The sequence below is a fragment of the Amaranthus tricolor genome, chromosome 6 (assembly GCF_026212465.1).
Source record: "Amaranthus tricolor cultivar Red isolate AtriRed21 chromosome 6, ASM2621246v1, whole genome shotgun sequence".
NCBI classification, from domain to species: domain Eukaryota; kingdom Viridiplantae; phylum Streptophyta; class Magnoliopsida; order Caryophyllales; family Amaranthaceae; genus Amaranthus; species Amaranthus tricolor.
Window position 1 is genome coordinate 21,334,374 of NC_080052.1, and position 24,882 is coordinate 21,359,255.

Sequence of the window (24,882 nt, forward strand, 5' to 3'; positions counted from 1 at the left end):
GGTTTATTTTCTTACCAGACCCAACTAAGAGACTCATTTTCGTGGGCTCAGACATTTTAATAAAATAGTCATTTTGATTCGAATCTCTTTATTTGAGAAGTCGTAACAATATTTTTAATATATATATAAGTCGACATTTAAATCCGCATATGAAGAAAATTTATTAAAACTAATTCGGAAATAATTAAATAAAATTGTAAAATCTTTAAAACTATTAAAATATTAAATAATTACGTTATTAAAATCTCGGGGTGTTACAGTTGTTCATCTTGGAGTGTTGTTATGATGGTTTTCTCCAGACAACTCTAGTGAGGTAAATAATCTTCCTATGCAATACCTTAATTCAGTATGTTGTGTGCATCGAGCCAACTATTTGTTTCAGATGTTATTGCTTTTCTTTTAAATCAAAATGAGGTTACTTGTGTATGGCTTTACTTGGTGAAGATAGATGTTAAACGGTTTCCATTCAGCTGAAAGCGTGCCTTTAGCGCAATTATTGAGGTGCTCATTCAGCTGATTAGATGTTTCGAAAATCAGATTTTGTGTTCAAATTGATTTACTTTAAAATTGTAACTTTTAAAACAATTAAAGTGATGCTTTGAATAGAATAAATCATACATAAGGGTAACCAAAATTGTGGCTAATTTAATATTTCAAATGTTAATTATAACCTCTAAAATGACGTATTAAACATTTAGAAAATTCTGTAAAATTTCGTCAACTCATGTAATTAGTTTATTGTCTTAAAAAAATCATATTAAAATTTAAGTGCTTATTTTAAAGTTATAAGTAATGACGTTCATATTATAAAAGTAATCATTTAATTTTATAACTAGTCACTTTAAGATTAGAAGTTATCACTTTATAATATTATATAAGACGTGATCAATATAATACAGTAAATGACCAATTGAAGGTTATAATTTGTCGTTTTAAGATTTCTCCAAAGTTATAAGTGACCATTTTAAGACTGTAAGTGTACATTGAACCATCACAAATGCAATTGGCTTACCGTAAAACCGCTTCATTTGAAAATTTATGTTAAACATTAAATAAGAAAATTTGAATGAATTAAGCAAAAAAATTATTAAAAAAAATCATAAAATAAACAACGTTTGAACTTATTTTTCAAAGTAAGCACTTTTTGCCTAGAGTTGAGGTTTGGATTGTTTGCTGTTAGTAAGAGCAAACAAAGACTTTGATTTTTTTAACCAAGTCTTTGTAGTTAACAACGAACCTTTGTATGTTGTTAGTAACACTTCAAATAAATATTGAACTAAATATATCCATTAATATAATTGAGTTGTTTAGGTCAAATAGTATTATGTTATAATGAAATGTCTTAAATGAATTATTAATTTAATAAATAAAAAATTCTCATAGAAAGTTTTATGTCCGAGGAATTAATTTCCTTAAATCACATTCCTAAGAATTTTAGTTTATTTGGCGAAACAAACAAAACTAAAATTATTAACTTCTTATGAAATTTAAGTGCAAAGGAACGACACGTGAGCTTACTTTGCAGTTCTTGGCTGCTTGATACTTGGTGACTTGTACGGTTGTACCAAGTATTTTTGGCACTCTATTGGAGCTTCCTTTTGAATATCTTGAAACCTCTTCGTTGATAAAGTCAACATCTACAATAATACCAATATTACATGTAAATATAAAATAATTCTTAATAATGCAGAGGTTGGTGGGATTTTGTTAGAATCATCTTCTTAATATAAGTATTATTAATATTAATTTTTTGATAATTTTATCATGCATAATTAAACTTATTAATGATTTGTGAATTAAATAGAGTAAACAAGAAAATATAGCATAATCTAAAGAACAGACGAAATATATTTTAATTTTTTATTATATTCACCAATTTAAAACTAAACTTAAATGGTATTTTAATTTTTGTTGGTAAATAATTGGATAACTTCCTTTCGAAAAAACACTGAACATTAAATAATATTTTTTTCTATTCATGGTATTTGTTTTATTTGACTTTGCATGAAAATTAAGAAAGTCATTTGGGACATTATGAATAGTAAAGAGAGTGTTAAATTTACCAAATTCAATGGGGAAAATTGGTCAAGTTATTTATCTAATTTTCAAAAGATTTTAGTTTAGTAACGATAAATTAATAAATTTTATTTATCCAAAAGAATTAGAATAATTTGCAAATTACAACCTTAAAATTTAGCATTTTTACGAATTTCAACCATAATGTTTATTTTTTCCGAATTGCAGCGACTAAAGTATCAAAGTTTGCAGGTACAAGCTGAAACACAAAATTACGATCATTTTGATGGTCGGGATTTTAAGTTAAGTGTTCGGAGTTATTTGTTTTTGGCCTAGACTTGTAAACTTTAATATTTTGGTGGTTGTGATTCGTAAAAATTAAACATTAAAGTTGTAATTCGCAAAAGTGCTAGATTTTAAGATTGTAATTTGCAAATTATTCCATTCAAAATAAAAATAAAGTATTTAAAATGAATTAACCGAGTAAAAAAATGGTGCACGTAATTAGGTGAATAGGAGAGACTACACAGACATAGGAAGAAAGTATTTAAAATAGAGTAAATTGATTACCGATACGCGCACATGTTTACGACATAGATACAAAGCAATGGCTCGACCAAGCTTAGAAGTTGAGCCCGTTAAGAAGACTTCCCCAACGTGGTTCGGAATTTCGTTAAGAATAACAGCAGCTGTAAGTGTATTTCCATGGACAATTCTAACTCTTAAGTTTGGGAGCTTGTTAACAAAGAGTGTCCCTCCACCATTTAAAGCCTCATTCTGCAAATCAAGCTATTAGCGATCAAAGTGTTGCAAAAATATATAATAATATTATGTTTGGATACGATGATTTCCTTTAAAAATCTAGAGTTGATGAATAATAAATTTCAAAATTGGATGTGAACCAATTATGCTATTATTACCAGTCAAAAGAGATGCAACATCATCATTAATCATACCCAGTGTATCTCGCACATAAAAAACTATGATCAAGGTTTGAGAAGGGAAAAAAGGTGGCAACTCATACCCATTAAGGAGAGTACTGCCAAAAAATCCCCTACTCGATAAAAGAAAAAAGATACAACATGTAAGTACAAAATATCTTATGCTTTGTTTCCATTTGAAAATCTATAATTGACGAATTAAAAACTTTAAATTTCAATTTGAGACAATTATGTTAGAAATGTTTAATAATCAAGTGAATATTTTATAAGTCATTTAACATAATTAATTCAGTATACAACAAGACGTTAATTTAGTTTACATTGAGTAACGTTTATGTTTAACTAAAGACCAATAAATATCATTAAACCGTTATTTAATAATGGTACGAGAGCTTAATGTCGCTAAACCTATTAGGTCACAATATATCAACGTGTGAGATCATTTTGTGTGTTTGGATCTATATAGTCTAGGTTCATATGATTAATCTAATTGGTACTAGATATTATTCATAATCTCACTATTTAATACTCTCTCCGAACCAATTTAGTTGTCCCGTTTTCTTATTTGGCAAAGTCTTTTTAGTTGTCCCATTTTTATTTTTGTCAATCTTTTTTTACCTAAATATCCTTAGTTCACACAAGTAATTACGAATATACCCCCATATACCTTACTTACCAAACTACCCTTCACTACTTACCCTTTTTAATGGATCCCACACCATCCTTAATAACCGTGCCCAAGCAAATAGAACATCTAAATTGGTTCGGAGGGAGTATAATAATAGTTATATTAAGTAAATAAAAAAAAAAACCATGCAACTCCCTTGCATTAAACTACTTGACTATGTGTGAGACTCTTTAACACACTCAATTTAAGCTAATAATTAATTAGCATTATGGAATGGAATAGGATGGGATGTAACCGAATTTCATTATGATGTGGGTTTGAAAAGTCTTAAAAGGAGAATCTTTATATATATGTTCTCTAAGAAATAAGCTTGAGACATCCATAGTGGTACCGTAAGTTTTGTTAAAATTGGAGAGCAATTGTGAGTAAAATATAACGATAATATACACACAAAATTGATTTAAGAATAGTCGTTTTTAAACATCGTACTAGTATTTGAGGTTTTGTAAGACGTTGTGGGTGGACTATAATAGAGGAACTACATTTACAGTTCTTGTCTCGTGATTATATTTTGCTTGTGAATTTACCTATAAAGGTATAATTTCTCATCTCGATATTTATTCGTTTCATCTCATGTCAATAATCGGGTCTTGAGAAGATTTTAGTTTTCCGTATGTTAAAAGTTAACAGTTCTAGAACCTTACAAATTATTCTAATGTTTTGAAAATAGTTAAATTTGCAAATTTAAATATACATTACCAAAATTTGTTATTCTCAACATTTTCATTTATAAATTTATAACTAAAATCTACTATAAGTTATTTTCAAACACAATTTGATAGAAGTGTCAATAATAAACAAATTCTTGTAAAATGAACAAATTTATTCAAACACATCTTGTTAAGTGCTGCTAGGCTAAGAACATTGACACCCATTTTATCTGCATCGAGTATTGCTTGCTCTATTTGCTTGTTGATTCCATTTGTTGCAAATGGCAAAAAATACTGCCCATGAATTTAAATTTACAAAATATTAATTTTATAACCACTATAATAAAGCAATCTCAACCAGTGTAAGTGTAACTAAAGTAAATAATGTATTATGCATCTAATCATATAAAAGATCATCTTTTAAATAAACGACCTTAAAATAAGAAACCTATATTCTTATTTTTCTCTTTAATTTGTATTAATTGAGTTATTTAGCCCATATATCTAATGATTTTCTCGGAGAGATTGTCTCTCACAATAATTTGTGTATATCATGGGAATTACTGAGCCTTATTGAAAAATTTAGGGCACTGTACAAAACTTTTATTTTGCATCTTATTTATAGTATAAATATCTTCTTTTTCAATTAACTTTTTCATACACGGAAAAAGAGTCAGTCCTGTGTGGTCGACCACCTCGCACACCTTCAAAAAGTCCTCTAACGTGCAATAAATCATCAGATTAGACTTTAAGTTGAATCAGTTTAATTTCTTCGCACTAATAACTTATTAATTAATTTGCATGGATAATTTGACAACAATTAAAATTTATTGAAATAGATATATACCTGGAAGCCAAACCTAGGGACAACCCAAGTATGGTTCAACTTGTTGCGGAGATTGTAGAAAGAGACAGTGAAGGGCTTGGCCCATGCCCACATCATTAACATAACAATAAATGCAATTGGTTAAATAGGCACCATAAACCACTTTATAGAGTAGGGCATGGATCCAAATGATCGGTATAGCCATGGCGCATGCATTGATGATGATATGTCCACTACATGTGCCAAAAATACAAAATTTGGTACCTTCACATTTTTTCCTGCAATTTTTTTAATTTATGTGTTATATACACCCATTAGCCCTTTGTAAATAAAGTATATCTTTTCTTATAATATATCGCTTTTAATAATAAATTGAAATTATCTTTTCATAGAAATTTCATAAGAAAAGAAAGAGAAAATTGAAAATTTATAAAAAAAATAAAAGAATATATATATGTTGAGTACATATCATAAAAAGGTTGTGGATTGTTGCAAAACCTGTGTTTTGACGTATTCGCTTCTGAAACTCCCAAGATTTGTTATTGAGAGTATTGCCGAAAAGGTCATAAATGGGCATAAATAAACAGAAGTTACAGTCTTGCTCACTATGATGTAAAGTGTGATATCTGCACAATTTAAAAGGAACTTGATCAATTACTTTTTTTTGCATGTCAAAACGTTTACAAGAAATGTTCCTAAATCTTCCAATACAGTCTCAAATGCAAAAATTTTAACATGGTGAAAAAAAATAATAAAAATGTTTATTTTATGAAACAAAGGGATAAATATGTAGATGTAATAAAAAAATAGTACTAGTAGTGAATGAGAAACATTGAAAAATAGTTAGGTTGTTTTATGTGGATGTTTATTCTATATGAATGTTTATTTTATTGGCTTTTGAGCACGTTGTTTAATTGATTTTTAAGTTAGTTACATAAGTCAACTATTTAATGAGATATTTGGTAAGATTAGGTATGACCCATCAAAAATTGATTTTTCTTACCCATCCGATCTAAACACAACTTGAAATAGGGTTTTTGGTAGATATTTTGAACCCAATTAAGTAAAAGCGTTGATTTGACCTGCACTTGTCTATAAAATGGGTTGGTTTGGAGACTTGAGAGCAAGGGGATGAAATGAGATTGATCGTCTAACATATTAGAGATATATTATCGAATCACAGTAATATATAAAAATAAATAAGATCAAAATTATATTGTATTTTTTAATCAGATTAAGCAAATAAACCATATTCGAATCAAAAGATTTCGAACTTACCTAATATATGTCAGAAAGCCATAAATATTAAACTTTCTACGAAGTACAACATCAAAGCTAAGTAAACGAAAGGAAAGCTAACGTAGGAGTGAAAAGAAGGTATGTAAGGCCGAAAGGGAAGCTTACGTAGGAGTGTAAATAAGATATCTAAGGAAAGGAAAAACATCAAAAAATTGATGTGGAAATATTTCGACGTTACAGTGACCCATGCATCTTAGAAAATCGAATGCCAAAACATAAACGTAAATCAAGCTTGTGGAAGCATATCCAATCAAAGCAGCTCCAACCAATGGAATAGTCATAAATTCCCATCAACAAGATATGCTCTATAAATACTGCATTTCCAGCTGCAAAATAAATCAGATTTAGATAAAGACTCATTCTAGGCCCCATATATAAGTACTTGCAAAATGCAATATATATTAATCTTTTAATATTAGAATAAGACTCTTATATCAATATACTCCGTCCTATTCTTCTTATTAGCCAATTTTCAAATAGGGATAGTCACCCTATTTGTCCTATTTTTATTTATTAGTATGAGTATTAATCAAAGTTCTCGTACTTTTTAAGGCAAATATGGGTAATCTTTCAACAATATTTCTTTGTCATTCTCAAAATATTTTTTAATTATTATGTATCTTTTGTTTCATGATGAAATATTTTAGAAATTAAAATTTTAATGAAGAAACTTTATCAGTTAGCAAATACTTCAACATCAAAAGGTAAATATATATTTTACGAAATTTTAATCGGAAATCTTATGTAGCTTTTAAATTCAGAAATATAATATTCGAAGAAATTTAAAAGAACATATCTAATTGTGATATACTACATAATAATAAGCTATAAGTTGATACTAATTTTGTTAAGAAATATTCCATATGGCAAATTACTATGTGGATTTTACAGTCTTTTTATTAGGTTGTCTAATTGTGTATGAATTATGTTTTTATTTCGTACACTTCTATTCCAAATGACTCTCGTGAAAGAAATCATACGTATATATAACATATCATAAAGTCTTAATCATTTGCTTAGTTTTTGGTTAATTTAATTCCTTACCATGCCTATATTAAACTTGATTTATGAATATAAATTGAAACAGCAACTAAAATAATCCCGCAACTTTTATTTGAGTCCCAAATCAAAATGGGGTAAGTACATAAAATCAATGTCCATAATCAGACCAATCTTTTCAACAATTAAACAATATCATTGTCAACTATTCAACTTGACATCCCATGAACTTGGACAAGTATTACAATGTGCATCTCATTTTGCAAATTGGAATAGCAAAATATGCGGATGAATGGATATGTCCTCTCTCATATCCATATTTATCTAATATTAACATAAACCCATTATTTATATACTATTTATGGCGGGTAAAAATATCTATACCACGTCCATTCATATGGATATGCATTAAAATCTTTTTCCACTTACTATGGCCAACTAAGTATATCGTGATGAGTATACTCAATATTTGTCTGCCTCACATTCACTCTACGTCCGCATTATATATATACTCTATAAATTTTTACAAATTTAATTGTAAATCTAATTTGTTTAAATTGTATAATATAATAAAATAAAATAAAATTAATTTTTTTAATTTTTTGTCAATAGTTATTAATAAAATCATATAAAATTGATTAATGAAATATGCATTTTAGATATAAGGCGAGCAACCATTGGATGGGACGAGTGGGTATTGGGTGGGGCTCATACCCAACACCTACCAAGTACCCATGGTGATAGCCACTCTTCGTACCTATACTCACCCACTAACCATTAAATTCATACCCATATCCGTTCTAACTGGGGCGGATGTAGTAAGAAACCCGTATAATTTTAATTACCTGCTTGTCATCCTTTGTCATAAAATGGGTGAAATTTAATAGAAAGGAAAATTGTGTTAAAAAAAGAGAGAAACAATAAAAATAAGTGGGATAGAATTGACTCATTGAGTATTAAAATGGAGAGAAAATATAAGCTAAGTTTCTGGATGCATGAAATTAAAAGAAAAATAAGGAGTGTTTGGCAAATGACTGATAGCATATTGTAATGGCTGGTTTGACCAGCTAATTTCATTAACTGATTTGACCGACTAATTTTAAACATGTTGCTATGAGCAGCTTGTTCAAAAACAGTTTATTCGAAACAATAAGTTGTTTTAGCCAACTGATTTACCAAACATCAGCAATAGCTAGTTTAACAACTCAACTCTCTATTTGTATTAAAAAAAGATAAAATTATCCAAAAAAAAAAAAAATGTTGCGAAACATCCCCACAGTGTGACCATTGTAAAAAAAGAAGGATGCAAATTGCAAAATCCACAAGACAATTTAAAATAAAAAAAAATACAAAATGAAAAGTACAGAGCGAGGAAGTATATCAGTGTGTACTTCTGATACCTATGGAATTTCAAACAACTCATTTACATACTTAGCTCTCTTCTTCTCTTCATCTTAATTAGCATTATTTTTTATTTTAATTTATTTCACTATTTTGCACTATTTTGACAATGGTCTACCATCTCGTTTAAAAAACATTTGCTCAATTTCCATATTAATCATTTATTTGTATAATTTATTTGTTTTTTAGTATTATTTTTTAACTCTATTTTTCTTTTCACATATTCTCACTCAAAAAGAAAATATTGCTAATTAAAAGAGACTAAGGGCCTGTTTGGTATGGGATAATTAATATCATGTAACGGAAACAAATACCGTTACCTTAATTTTTTTGTTTGGTATGAGATTAGGTAAATGAAATCCGTTACTCTAGGGTATTTGTTTCCTTTATTTTGTTAGCTCTCATGTACCAAGAGTAACAAATACCCTTACCCCTCTTTATTAATTCTCTTTCCCTTATATTTTCTCTTCCCATACCAAACACCCCCTAAGTATAACTAAAACATAAAATAAGTAGAGGATCATAAAAACTTGGTCAATACCTGTAAAAGGATGAAGTACAGGAGATAAATGATGCAATGAATGGTATGACTTGAATAGTTTTGGTTGGTAATGAAAAAGCCTATGCAATGCATAATACAAGGGTTCTGAAACCACTATGTGAATCAACACAACTGAGATTAATCCCCTTTGGTCCAATGCCATTTTTCCATTATTGCTTAAACTTGGGAATATATACAACATCAAACCTCCCACAAGTGCTTCAAGGATTATGAAATTATCCCTGTCATATTTGTAATTAAAAAAAACACATAAAATATATATATCACGTAAAAAAGAAAATTATATAGTTAATCCTTATATAAAAATTATTAATTGTAGTATATATATAAAACATCTTAAGGCTTCAACCTTCAGCTTAAGTTTTTAATTGAGTTAGTTCGTTGACATGTGATCAGAAGCCAATATAACAAAAAGTTTTCAAATGAGTCACAAGTATGAGGAAGGTTTGTGGTCTATGACACTTCTAGCTCAAAGGACTCTTACGTAAGGGGCATGTTAGAGTATATAGCATGATAAGCCTTCAAACATCAGTTAAACCTTTTTGTTGAGTTAGTTTCTTAAATTAAATTGAACTTATTGTATATACAAGCACATTATATATCAGAAAAATATGATTATTGTATATACAAGCACATTATATATCAGAAAAATATGAGGTGCACACACTCCATAAAAGTCAAAGAGATATCATTTCAAAATCATATGATAATATGAGGAAGGGTTCTATTTACTTATAAATTGTGCACAAAATTTTTAATTTTTCAATGTGTGATTAATCATCCCAACAGTCCCCTCACATGCGAACCCTATCAAGTTCGCTTGTGGGACTAATTAATTTGGATAGGAACGTTATTTTTTTCGAACCTACTATTTTGTAATTCTTAATCGAACCATTAGCGTTGATATAAAAAACAAGAACGTAATAAATGATGAAATAGTACGTACCAATCCCACTCATGATCAATTTGCTTCATATCGATGCCTTGTTGATTAATTCGATGCTTTGAACTAAGAAAGAGCATGGTGGTGTAAGTATGCCATAGCTGATAGATTGAATATCTAAGAAAGCATAACAGGAGAATATGGAAGCTCCATGTATTGGTTATTGATTCTCCTTTCCACCATAAATGTGCTACTTGTGCAATAAAAGGTCCATATAGCAAATACTACTCCCTCCGTTCCTATTTGTTCTTCCTATTTGGGTATTTCACAAAGATTAAGAAAAAGAGAATCTTTGGTGGTAGTGGGTATTATTTTAATTATATAATAGTGGGAAGTAATGATTGTATTGAAAGTATGAGGTTGTAGTGGGTATTATTTTAATTAAATAGTAGTGTAAAGTAATGATTGTATTGGAAGTATGAGAGAGAAAATAATTATAAATAAAAGAAAATGGGTACATTAAAAGAAAAGAGGATTTTAAGGGGTATAAATGGGAAAAAAACTTTCCAAAAATGGAAAGTATTCTAAAGTGGAAAAACTTATGGAACTACCCGTTTTAGTAATGTGGAAAAACAAAAAGGAACGGAGGGAGTACAATATAAATAATAATATATTAATTTAGTTTAGACTAATGTTGTATCATGCATATGCTCATATTACCATAACAAATGATCATAAAAAGACCTTTTTCCATTCTTTATTTTATTGATTAGTTATAAAAGAAATTTGACGTAAAAAAAATAATAATACACCCTTATATTCTTTTAATTTGTCTTATTTCTCATTGCCGGTTCATTAGTTCATTAATTTAAACTTTAATATTTTTAATTGTGTATTTTTAAAATTATAAAATATTAGTATTACTAAAGTTTAAAATGAAACAAATCGAATAAGATTTCATTTTATTATATGTTTACTTATAGATTAAGCCTTTGTATCTTTAGCTGTGTATATTGTAACATTATAAAAAATCGCATTAATAAAGTTTAAAATGAAACAATTCTGTTTCGGTGAGGAAACGAGGAAGTGGAATACACTTGAAAGGCTGTAAACTGAAGCGTTGTTAAGATCGGCAATTCGCAAGAGGAAGCGACTCGAGTACCTGCAAAACAACACGTTAGCCTAGTCCGGGGGGTGATCTCCCGGAAAACCCCTCCGACGCTCAAGTTAGAACGTAAATCGGATGTTTGTGTATGGACTAAGAAAAGTATGAATGCAAGATAAATTGCTATGATTGTGATTGGTAGTATTTGGGTTGGTTCAATGAGTTAAGAGTGCCAGTATGAATATTATGAATGCTAACCCCCTTCCCCTATGGATGACAGCCTCTATTTATAATGGTGGAGAAGGAGGTTACTTCTGAAGGGTAGTTGCCATCATGGAGATAGTGGGCAGCAACTGATGGCCATGATGAAGACAAGAAAGTAGTTGGCAGTTATCAGCCTTAAGAGAAGGATCACCAACCAACTAGGAGTGAGTGGGAAGTTAGGTCTGATAGGTAGTTACTTCCTGGGAGGGAAGTTAGGGTATTCTGGGGTTGAAAAGCCCATGGGCCATTCAGGGAGGATGGGAGATCAAAAGGAAAGCCCATTGACCATAAGTCAAGGTCAACCGTAGAGGTTGGGGGGTATTTTGGTAACATGATGTAAATTATTAAATAAATAAAATAACTGAATAAATAGTACCATGACATTTAGCCCCACGCATGAAGGATGATGTGAAGAGATAGCCCCAACAACCGGAAACATCGTCCTTTATGCGGAACCAATCAGGTGAATCTTCTAGTAGATTATGAAAATTGAGCTCGTAAGCTTCGAATCGACTGTTCATGTGTCGAATTCCGGGTTGTAATGAGAAAGTTATGACCTTTTCGAAATGGCCATGTAAAAACGAACAAACAAACTAGGCCGCGGCTTGAAGCATGCCGCGGAAAAGCCCCAGGCGTGTGTATAAGGCAGCAGCACCATCGTCGAGGAAAAGACACGGATCTGTGGCATATCATTCAACACTTTCCGTGACATAAAACACAGCATGTTCCGCGGTACCCAGATAACATATCCCGCGACATCACACGAAACCTGTTCCAAACTTAAGATTTTTTCAATTTTTGATCAACAGGGGGGTCCGACACTTATAGACCCTACGGATGAGCGAAACTTGAAAAATTTCTTCAAGGTATGACCCACATAGGAGTCCGACTTATCTACTCCGCGGATAAGTAGAACACTTAGAAAATTTTCTTCAAAGCTTGACCCACCATGGGGTCCGACTTATCGACCCCACGGCCAACCTAGATACTTAGCATATTTTTCAATAACCTTGACCAACCACAGGGTCCGACTTATCCATCCCACGGCCAACGTAGGTACTTCGAATATTTTTCAAGAACCTTGACCCACCATAGGGTCCGACTTATCGACTTTACGGACGACATGAGAGACTTCCTCCCAGTACAATATACAGGGCCGTGACATAAACGATGCCGTGGATTATCCCTGAAGTCCGGATACTGGCTTCACTTCTGATATCACGGACATCCCAATACTTGGTTATTTTGCAACAAGCTGGCATCCATGGAGGGTCCGACTTATAGACCATACGGAAATTCTGGATGGTGCCAAACGAATGCTCCTCGCCCATCTATGATGCGGAATGCTCACCTTATTTAGTGTCCTCTATTACACGGACATACCTGAGATCTCCTATACTTAGAATATTTCCCAAGTGACAAGGACCATTTGAGGGTCCGACTTATCAATCATACGGATAGATGAGATTATCTTGTACTTGGAATTTTTACATCATGACTGGGTGCTCCAAGGAGTCCGACTTATCGATACGACGGCTTTGTAGTGAAGGTAATAGGGCATGACATCCGCCATGTCCATAAGTCGGACAGCATAGCTTGTAATCTTCCATACTTAGAATAATTTTCGTTCATGGAGGTGCAGTTTGGGGTCCGACTTATCGACTCCCCGGGCACTTTCAGATGGTGAAAGACTTGGAACAAATCTCCAAATTCTCCCTCTCCTTGGGAGTCCGACTTATCGACCCTACGACTGCCAGTCTAGGTTAACTTAGAGAATTTTTGGAGATTTCCCCTCTCACTAAGGGTCCGACTTTTCGACTTTCCGGCTTTTCGCTTGGGATTCTTTTCCATTTAATGTATTCCAACTCCCAATGCATTTATTGCTGTTATAAATAGGGTGGTTGGAACAGTTCCCTCTCACCTAATTCTCATTTCCTCATTCAAACTTTCATTTGCTAGAAAGAGAAAGTAGAGAGAAGCGTTCTGACAATCTTCATCCTCCCTTCAAATTTCCGAGAAATTTTCGAAGATCTTCAAGATCTCTGACAGATCTTCATCAACTCTCTGACAAATCTTCAATTCTCTTCAAAAGGTATTCAAATTTATTCCCAGATCTCCAAATTTCTTCAAGTTAATCTTCAAACTGTTCTTGAATTTCTTCAACTTGTTCTTGAATGTTAGTTTAGGACTTTGAATTTGTTTTATGAATTTAATCTTAATTCTTTACAAATTTCGCCTACTACTTTATCACTTATTAACATGGACGTCGCGGCTATTGAAGAGACCGTGTCTAACTCAAATATTAACCCTACTAACTTTCCGGAAACTCCTTCGGTAGTACATAGGCGTCTTAATAAAAAGGGGGTGTTAATGAATGATTCGGACGAAAGTAGTTCGGTGAGAATTACCCCCCATTATGAATCAATGAGAGCCGGGGAGGAGTCATCCGTGTCCCCTGTATACACCCCTGAGATTATGAAAACCGCTCCTTGGGAAGTGAGCATTGCTTTTTTCCCTAATTACTTGCCGCGAATAAATCCTGACCTAGAAGGATTGTTATTTGTAGATATGGATAAAACAGACGGATCTTCCGAGTCTTCCGGAAGGGAGAGTGCAGCACCAGTTCCTCCTTCATTTTATATCCCGGCCGGCGGGCCCCTAAATTACTTCATTGATTTGCAAACCAAAAGAGATTTGGACAGCCAACGTGAAGCCATTTCTCGCAAGTGGGGTTTGCCGGAGAATGTAAATATTATCACCCCGGGGAACTATGATACCGTTAGGTTTCCTCCCCCGCATTGTATAGCGGCTTATTTTCCTTCTTTTCAACTAGGGCTTAGATTCCCTCTTCACCCATTTTTTAGGGAGGTGCTAGAGCGGTTGAATGTTTCGGTGCCCGAGCTTTATCCTAACGCTTGGGGGTGTATGGTGGCCTTCTTGATCTTATGCAAAGTGTTGGCCGTGCCACCTACACTGACTGCCTTTAGGTACATTTTTAGAGCTCGCCTGTGTAACTCACAAACACATGGCTGCGGCTGGGTTACGTTTACTCATCGTCGTGGACTGAAGATAGTCCACGACCTCCCCGACAACCAAAAGGGGTATAGGACAAAGTTTGCATACTTATACAACTCGGGAGGTTGGAATATCAAGACCTCCTTCGACATCAAACCCAACCTGTCGGGGTTTAATAATGGAATCCCGCAGTGTTTTTTCGAAGACGCGGTGATAATTGAGTACGCTAAGATGGACGTTCAACTGGGGAGGAAACCCATGAACGTCCAGCTAAATTGGATCCCCGGTCGTTCCGAGTTGGAGAATGAGAACCTCCTCTCGGCCTTCGGCATCAGCCTGGCTATCGATCGGAGTAAGATTGTCTGACTTCTCCCTCAATGTCACACCATGTTTAGTTTGTTTCTAACTCTTCGTTTTTCAGGGATAGCCAAGCAAAACTTGAGGGCAAAGGATCCGGAGCTAATGAAGAAGTTTAGCATCATGCGGTTGGCACAGGCGGCTGCCCAGAGAGCCGCGGATAAGCCATTGCCTACTCCCCCTAAGGTATGGACTTTATATTTTCCTTATTTTGTCTGGACGAATCCGCTTATTGACTTCCCTTCTTCTTAATAGGACTCGGCGACCGTAGATAAGGGCCTGGATGACGTGCCCTCTGAGCAGGAAGCTCTCCGCCTTCTCGAGGAGAGGAGACAAGTCCATATTCCTGATGAGTCTAAGAGGGTGATTCCTCCTCAGACGAAGGAAGTGGCGAGGAAGAGCGGGAAGGGAAAGAAGAGAAAAATAGACTCTTCTTCCCCCCACGAGAGCTCGGCCAAGAGGGCCTCTGTGGACATGATCCACACAGCCGTGCCTCTTCAAATGAGGCCGGCTGAAGAGGAAGCGTCATCCCCCCTAGATGTTCCGGAGCCGATCTCGAACAAGGGCAAAGAGAAGGTGGGGGAGTCTTCCGCGGCCCCCGTGTCACAGTTCGCGGAGGTCTACCGACGTCGCGAAGCTTCCCCCTTCCGACATGAGACGCCCTTTTCAGAGCTGGGGCGCAAGGGCCTGATCGTGCGCTTTAACAGGGCGACGTCTAACCTAGTCAGCAAGGTGGACGTCGACCTACTGGAGTCCATGCCGCCGCGCGATAGGGTGCGTCAGGCGCAAGCTTCGGTGTCCGAGGTAATAAGTTTTCACTTTCTGACGTTTACTTAACGTTTTTAGAGTTTAATGATTGTTTCTTCGCAGGCACTCATACGATTGGCTTTTGAGCTTAATACCAATCGCCAAAGTGCCGCGGACCAGGAGACCGTGGCCGCTCTCACCTCCCGCTGCGAAGAGCTGAATGAGGAACTATCAAAGTTGCGGGAGGACCTGCCGAGCTTGAAGGAAAAACTGGCCAAGTGTTCTGAGCTGAAGGAGCGCTTGGTCAGAACAGAACAGTGGCGAGAAAGAGCGAGGAAGCAGCTGGATCAAACTGTTGGGAACTTAGACGCTGCTTCCGGCAAATCGGCGACACTTGGCCACGAAATCAGCCTGCTGATGGATACTCACGCCAAGCTCGTTCATCAGAACCAGCAACTCATGCAGCAGGTGTCGGCTGATTCTGCCCACTTCAAGATGGTTCTATCCGCGGCCAAAGTTTACAAACTGTGCTTATCGAGGAAGGCCCGTATAGCTCGCGACTGGCTACTATCGGATGAGCCGGAAGCGTCCAAGTTCGTGGGGGATCTGACGGCGGAGATGATGAACGCCGGCTCCATGATAAGCGACGAAAAGTATCGCTTGGCCGCCCTGGAGTTGGGCATGGATTTCACTTCCCTTCATCAAACTGCCAATGAGAAGGGGAGTGAAGCTTTGTCCAACCTCGCTTCCGCCTTGGAGGGTGAGTCGGCGGTATTGGTCGACGCCGTCTGGGACGCGGAGGAGAAGAAAACCTGGTCCGAGAAGGTGAACGCTGAGGCTGAAAAGGAGGCACTATGCCTCGACTTGGATCAGTTGGCTCTCTCTTCTCCTCCGGCGTCAGATGTCCCGAGGAACCTGGCGCTCTCCAGCCTGGAGAGTTTGTGCCTTGATCTTTCCAACCTTTTGATTGATGAAGGTAGAAACCTCCAGGGCTTGTCCCGGGAGCTGTCCCGGATAGGGGTGGAGCCGTTCAACGTAGAGGATTATGTAAGCTTCACCCCTAGTCTTGAAGAGGGAAGGGCCGAGTCTCCTTTGCCGCCGGGTGAAGCCGCCGAAGATGTTGACGCCTTTTTTGATGATCTATGATTTTTGTACATGTATTCTCGACATTTGTAAATGTACTCTACATTTGTAATAGCTTCAAATTTTTGCAAACATCTCTGTACTCTGGATATTTTGATGTTTTTAAATGTATGGGAAGTTGGTTTGATTTCCCTGCTTCTAATTTCTGATGCCGTGGCCTCGTTTTTATGAGTCCGCGGAATATCGATGAATTTTTGATCTTGGACCCTCAGTCTAAGGGCCCGACTTATCTATGCTACGGAACTTGTAATGTCGTGGAAGGTGAAGCGGCATTAGATCTGCGGTCCGACTTATCGACCCTCCGGCTTTATGAGGAAGCTTGATATCTTGGATAAATTTTCCTATTTCCCCCTTGTTGGGGGTCCGACTTTTCATTGTCACGACCCCTTGCGGGAATTTACTTCGCATTTTTTTTTTGTTATTGAAACCCCTTTTTTAAGGGTCCGACTTTTTGATGTCACGGGTTCGTTTGTGACTTAGAATATTTTGATATTGGGATCCCTCTCAAGGGGTCCGACTTATGATTATTGATTTAATAATATTTGCAATAGAACTTTACCATGTGCGAACATAGGTGCCGGATAATTTGAAAATGATGATTATAAATGAATACAAATGATGATTACAGAAGAGATTTCAAATGACAACGCAATTATATTGCGGAATGAATGTAGTCGCGGATTATTGTTGACAAGACCGAGTCACTGATGAAGTATTGATGAAGCTGCAAGACTGATGGCTGATGTTTGCCCCTTGCAAATTTTATTAAATGAAGAATTTCTTCAAGTGGTCTCCGTTCCACGGACGGGGTAGTTTTTTCCCTTTCATGTCTTCTAGTTCGAACGTTCCTGGCTTGATGATACCTGTGAGTTTGAAAGGTCCGTCCCAGTTGGCCCCTAATTTTCCTTTTTGCACCATTTTCCCAGTAGCTTCAACTTTCCGGAGGACGAGATCATTGACCTGAATATGTCTGGTTTTGACATGGCGGTTGAAGCTACGAACCATCTTTTGCTTTTGTGCCATTGATCTCAGCAGTGCATTTCCCCTTGTCTCTAGTAATAAGTCCAAGTTTGCCCTTTTTCCCTCTTCATTCTCACCGTACGAGTAATAGGTGACCCTTGTGGAGGGTACTCCTATCCCTACTGGAAGTACGGCCTCAGACCCGTATACTAGAGAGAACGGTGTATGGCCTGTGGCTTCTTTTACGGTGGTTCGACTGGCCCACAAGATTCCGGGTAGCTCTTCATCCCAACTGCCTTTAACCCCTTCGATCTTCTTTTTGATGCCATTTAGTATCTCTTTGTTCGCAGACTCTACTTGACCATTAGTTTGCGGCCTAAACACAGAACTAAATCTGATTTGGATATGAAACTTGTCGCAGTACTCGATGGTGTTCTTGCTGACAAATTGCCTACCATTATCCGTTATGATTACCCGTGGTATGCCGTACCTTGTGATGATGTTCCTCCATATGAACTGACATACTTGCTTGTCCGTGATTGAACTGAGAGCTTCCGCTTCAACGTATTTTGTGAAGTAGTCAATAGCCACAATGATGAATTTGCGCTGCCCCTTTGCTGGTGGAAAGGGGCCAAGGAGATCCAAACCCCACTTATCGAAAGGTAGGACTGCTTGTATGATGGTCAAGTAGTTAGAGGGCTTCCTCCCAATCTTTGCGTGATACTGACATTCAGGGCATCGTCGGATCAATTCTTCTGCGTCTCTCCGGATTGAAGGCCAATAGTACCCACTCCTAAGGACTTTGCTAACAACAGTTCGCACTCCCTGATGTATTCCGCATCCTCCTTCGTGTATTTCGCGTAGGATGTAATTTCCTTCCTCAGGGGCAACACACTTCAGAAGGGGGTGTGTATACGACTTTTTATAGAGCGTTCCATCGTGGAGTTCAAACCATCTGGCCTTCCTCTGGAGCATTTTGGCCTGATTCTCGTCTTGTGGGAGCTTTTGATTTCGCAAGTACTCGACGTACGGCCCCATACATGTTTCAGATCTGTCGATGGTGTTGACCATGAAGTTGATACTGGGGTTAGGGAGCACTTCCCAAATTATGTCGCGAGCCGCGGATGTATCTGCGGAGCTGGCAAGTTTTGCTAGGGAATCTGCTTGAGCATTTTTGGATCGTGGAATGTGTTCCAAGGTGAACTTGTCAAATTTTGTAGCAAAGTCCTTCACCTGCTGTAAATACATTTTCATGCTATCATCCTTAGCTTCGTACTCCCCGTTTACTTGCCCCACTATTAATTGAGAGTCAGAGAACGCGGCTAAATTTTGAGCCCCGGCTTCATGGCAGATTTTCAGCCCCATCAGTAAGGCTTCGTATTCGGCTTCATTGTTAGATGCCGCGAACTCGAATCTGACCGCCCTTTCCATCCGGACCCCGGCGGATGATACAATGAGGAGCCCAGCCCCACTTGCTGATTGCGTCGAGGACCCGTCTACGTACAACTTCCATTTCAGATTAGGTTCTTTAAGCGGCGGGGAAGTGCTTTCAGCAATGAAGTCAGCAAGGGCTTGCGCTTTGATTGCTGTACGAGGCTCGTACTCAATGCTGAAATCCGCTAACTGGTTGGCCCAATCTGTGACGCGGCTGGATTTGTTTCTTCCTTCCAGAATCTTCTTCAGAGGTTGATCAGTCCGAACAATGATTTGGTTGGACTGGAAGTATGGCTTCAATTTTCTGCTGGCCATCACTACTGCAAATATAACCTTTTCCACCTCGCTATAGTTCCCCTCCGAGCCGCGAAATGCATGACTCACATAGTATATCGGGAGCTGCTTCTTTTCCCTTTCAGCCACAAGAACTCCGGATAGCGAGTATTCGGAGACGGAGACATATAAGATCAGCTTCTCCCCGTTGATGGGTGAAACTAATTTTGGCGGGGCAGACAAGTGCTCCTTAAGGTGGCGGAAAGACTCTTCTGCTTCCGAAGTCCATTCGAACTTATGTTGCTTTATTGTTTTAAAGAAAGGCAAGCATTTGTCCGCGGATTTTGAAAGGAACCTTCCCAGAGCAGCTATACACCCAGTGAGCTTTTGAACTTCTTTTACAGAGGTAGGGGATCTCATGTTTTGAATGGCATGAATCTTATCAGGATTTGCCTCAATCCCCCGCTCGTCTACCAGGAAACCGAGACACTTTCCTTCAGTAACCCCGAAGACGCATTTTTCAGGATTGAGCTTCATCTGGTGCTTTCGGAGGGTGTTGAACGTCTCGCGCAAGTCCGCGGCATGTTGAGTTGCCTGCTTGCTTTTTGTGATCATGTCATCAACGTACACTTCTAAATTCCGTCCAATCTGAGATTGGAAAACTTTGTTGACCATTCTCTGATAGGTAGCTCCAGCATTTTTTAAACCAAAGGGCATAACTCTGTAGCAGTAGACTCCCATACTAGTAATGAAAGCCGTATGTGGTTGATCCTCCGGTGCCAACTGAATCTGATGATATCCGGCATTGGCGTCCATAAAGCTTAAAAGTGCGTGGCCTGCCGTGGAGTCCACCAAACGATCTATCTTGGGCAGAGGATAATCGTCTTTGGGACATGCTTTGTTCAGATCTGTGAAATCCACGCACATCCTCCATTTGCCGTTTGGTTTCTTCACAAGGACGACATTGGATAACCAATCAGAATATTTGCATTCTCTAATAAATCCGGCTTTCAGCAATTTTTCAACCTCTTCCTTGGCGGCCTCGGTCCGTTCTCTTCCCTGATGCCGCAGCTTCTGCTTTATTGGTTTATGTCCTGGTCTTATGTCATGTTTATGACACATGACGCTTGTAGGGATGCCAGGCATTTCTTCCGTACTAAAGGCAAAGACGTCGCGGAACTCCGCAATGGTGGCCACGATGTCTTGTTTGATCACATCAGGAAGATCTTTCCCTATCTTGACTTGCTTCCCCTCAAACATGTCCACCTCCTCGTATCGTTCTATGGGGCGGGGCCTTTCATGTGTGCCAGGGTTTTCCATGTAAACGCTCATCACGGTTGGAGCGTTTTGACTTTCCCTCTCCCTCTTGGCGGGTGTCGTGGATTGCCCCCGCTTCAGAGTGTTTATGAGGCATTGGCGAGCTGTTACCTGATCTCCCTTGAGGACGCCAACTTGCCCATCATCTCGCTCGAACTGCAGCAAGAGTTGATGAGGGAAGATTGCAGCTTTGATCTTGTTAATGAGGGGAAGCCCCATGATGGCGTTGTAGGGGAAAGTGAGATCCACAACTGTGAAACGTATGGGCATGGACCTACTTTCATTCCTCTCCCCTACCCGCACGGGGAGAATGATTGTTCCTAGCGGAATGACTTGACTTCCCCCAAACCCGATCAGCGGCTTGTCCAGAGGCTGCAAATGTTTTTCCTCGAACTTCATCTTTCTCAAGCATTCCATCGTAATGAGATCAGCCGTGCTTCCAGTGTCCACGAGAACCCTTTTAACCTTCATCTGCCCAATTTTGAGAGTGACCACCAGGGGGTCAGTATGGGGCTGTTGCAGCGTTTGGTAGGTCGTGGCATCAAATTTCATCACTGGCCCTTTTGAGATAGTTTTTGGGGGTCCCTTCAGCAAAGTGTGGACACTATCTTTAGCGGCGCGAACGGTAGGATATTCCTCAGTATATCCTCCAAAAATCATGTTGATGGTCCCCTGAGTGTGGGAACTCTCGCGCCTTGCCTCTTCCCGCTTGGGTGATCCGCGCCTTTGATTCCACGATCGTCTATTTCCATCTCTCCCTGCATCATATTCCCTCCTGCTGAGGAACCTCGAGAGTTTTCCTTCATCGGCCAGTTGATGCAGGATGCGCTTGAGTTCGCGACATTGAGTGAGGGTATGGCCGTGCTCTTTGTGGTAGTCACACCACAGATTGTAATTACGCCTCTCAGAAGGAGTGGTAGTGGGAGGTGGAGGCGGCAACTTATCACGGACGGCAAAGAAAATATCCTTTCTATTCCGATTAAACATCGGATCGTTTCCCCCGTCTAGCAGATTGCGCGTTCTGGACTCCCCTTCCGTGGTATAAACATGACGGGGTCTAGGGGGTCCCATGTCAGAGGGAGGCACGGGACGACGCGGCATGTAATTCATTTCCCTTCTAGACGGGGGTTCTTCTCTGTTCCTTAAGGACTGATGGGAGGGTGCGACGTCCTTCTTATCTGATTTCCGCCTTTTGGGGTCATGTGCCTGACATATTTCAGAGGCTGTGACGTAACTTTGACACTGCTTCATTGCCTCCGCATATGTCTTCACCTGACTTTCCACCAACTGGAACTTGAGCCTTTGGGCCTTCATTCCGTTGATCAAGGCGTTCAAGGCGACTGATTCTTCCAAATCCGTCACTTCCAGTACCGCCTCGTGGAACTTTTTAAGATAGGAGGATATGGACTCCCCCTCCAGTTGGGTGATGCTGAGCAGGTGGAAGTTTGATTTCTCCTGCCTCCTTGAGGCCACAAAGTGGCCGAGAAACTTGCCTTCTAGTTGGGCAAAGTTGTGGATACTTCCTCCAGGAAGGGAAGTGTACCATGTCAAGGCTACTCCGGTGAGAGTAGTCGGGAAGACTTTGCACCATAGCAAAGATTCAGTGGTGTACAACAGCATCAGACTTTTGTACGCCATAAGGTGTTCTTCCGGACAGGTGGTGCCATCGAAGGCCGCCATGTTTGGGATTTTTATTTTCCCCGGATTCGGGGTATGCAGTATCTCGGGGGCCAGTGGAGATACTATTGGCATGGGCTCACCGGCCAGGACACTCTTGTCGTCTTCATTCCGCGGCATGTGGACGGAATTAGGGGGAGGGCTAGACTCGGCGAGTTGTGCCTTCTTCCGTTCCTCCCTTCGTTTATCCACCAGAGACTGGACGCTTTCAGACGTCTTTCGTTTTTTGCTCTCCAAGAAGGTACGAGCATCAGGGGAGGCGGTTTTGGATTCGCCCTCTCGTGTGGCTGTCTTGCTGACACTTTGAAAGATACGGGATCTCTCCCGCCTGTTCTTGTTGCGTCTACTGGAATGAGAGGTTCGTGAGTTCCCATCCTGAGACTCATGAGACTTGGGTATCTCCTGATGGGGTTCAATCCGGTCTTGCAGGTTTTTAATTTGATTTGCCATATCTTCCAACACTCGCTGTTGGGAGGGAGTGTTATTCATAACGGCCCGGAGTTGTTCAGAAAAGGCGGCCGTGAGATTTCGTGCCAGCATGTCCAGATCACGACGGGTCACGGCTTGATTGTTAGCGTGACCTGCGGAAGTGTCTGTATCTGTGCTATGCACGGTTGCGGTTTGAGTGGTGTTTTTCTTGGGAGCCATGACTTTTTGTTCAAAACTCCCCACAGACGGCGCCAAACTGTTTCGGTGAGGAAACGAGGAAGTGGAATACACTTGAAAGGCTGTAAACTGAAGCGTTGTTAAGATCGGCAATTCGCAAGAGGAAGCGACTCGAGTACCTGCAAAACAACACGTTAGCCTAGTCCGGGGGGTGATCTCCCGGAAAACCCCTCCGACGCTCAAGTTAGAACGTAAATCGGATGTTTGTGTATGGACTAAGAAAAGTATGAATGCAAGATAAATTGCTATGATTGTGATTGGTAGTATTTGGGTTGGTTCAATGAGTTAAGAGTGCCAGTATGAATATTATGAATGCTAACCCCCTTCCCCTATGGATGACAGCCTCTATTTATAATGGTGGAGAAGGAGGTTACTTCTGAAGGGTAGTTGCCATCATGGAGATAGTGGGCATCAACTGATGGCCATGATGAAGACAAGAAAGTAGTTGGCAGTTATCAGCCTTAAGAGAAGGATCACCAACCAACTAGGAGTGAGTGGGAAGTTAGGTCTGATAGGTAGTTACTTCCTGGGAGGGAAGTTAGGGTATTCTGGGGTTGAAAAGCCCATGGGCCATTCAGGGAGGATGGGAGATCAAAAGGAAAGCCCATTGACCATAAGTCAAGGTCAACCGTAGAGGTTGGAGGGTATTTTGGTAACATGATGTAAATTATTAAATAAATAAAATAACTGAATAAATAGTACCATGACAAATTCGAATAAGATTTCATTTGACTATATGTTAACATATAAATTAATAATAAAATACAAACTAAGATCGTGATTGATAAATATGTGAATGAGAAATAGGACAAATGAAAAGAATAGGAGGGAATAAGAGATGCAACTAATTACCTAACTAGTATTGTAATATAAGTAGTTAAGGAACTAACGGCTCATTTGGTTAGTAGTACTAAGTGATGGTAATGAGAATGATTTATGGTGTAAAATTGTATCAAAAGTTCTATATCATTCCCATGGCAATGAAACTTTTATCACAAAAAAGTTTTTTTGTTTACAAATTTTCATTACCACCTAATGCCACATCTCCCAATGATAATGCATTGGAATGAATTTTATAAAGAAAAGGAGATAATTAAAGTTGGACAAGAATGTCCATTAAGGTAGCCAAGAGATTTTTCAACTAAAATTACACTAGTTTTTCATTCCTATTACCATCGTTTATTACCACCTACCAAACGAGCCGGGGCCGCAAATGTTTGTTAACCTTATTAGAGCCAAAGTTCTCCCATGGCCAACTAATAAAAGGGGCAACCATGTTTTTGTTTTCCCAAGCCTTTTCTTTTTAAATGATGTTTGAACAATAATAATTTAGAAGCTATAATTAATTACCAAAAACCTAATATAACTAATGCTCTTTCTCAAAGAAGAAAATAAATTTGGAAGAACAAAATACATGTGAATGCCTTAGATCTGAAAGACTGAAGCCCATATTTATAAAGGGCATCAATGAAGCTGCCCATAAATTAAGATGAAATAAGTCTCAATCAGTTATGGTATTGGCGCTCGAAGTGGGGTTTTATTTGGCTTTTCTTTATTTAGTTTCTCTTCTCTTCGGAAAGATATTATTAGGCTGACTAAAAGAGTAAAAACAACGTACTACCAACTTCGTTTCAATTTTTCGCTTACATTTTGATCATA

The 24,882-nt window shown here is 38.1% G+C and overlaps 1 pseudogene; it reads right to left on the reverse strand.

Moving 5' to 3' along the window:
• Positions 1 to 399: 399 nt before the first annotated feature.
• LOC130815675 (very-long-chain aldehyde decarbonylase CER3-like) lies at positions 400 to 24,617 on the reverse strand (annotated as a pseudogene).
• Positions 24,618 to 24,882: the final 265 nt, after the last annotated feature.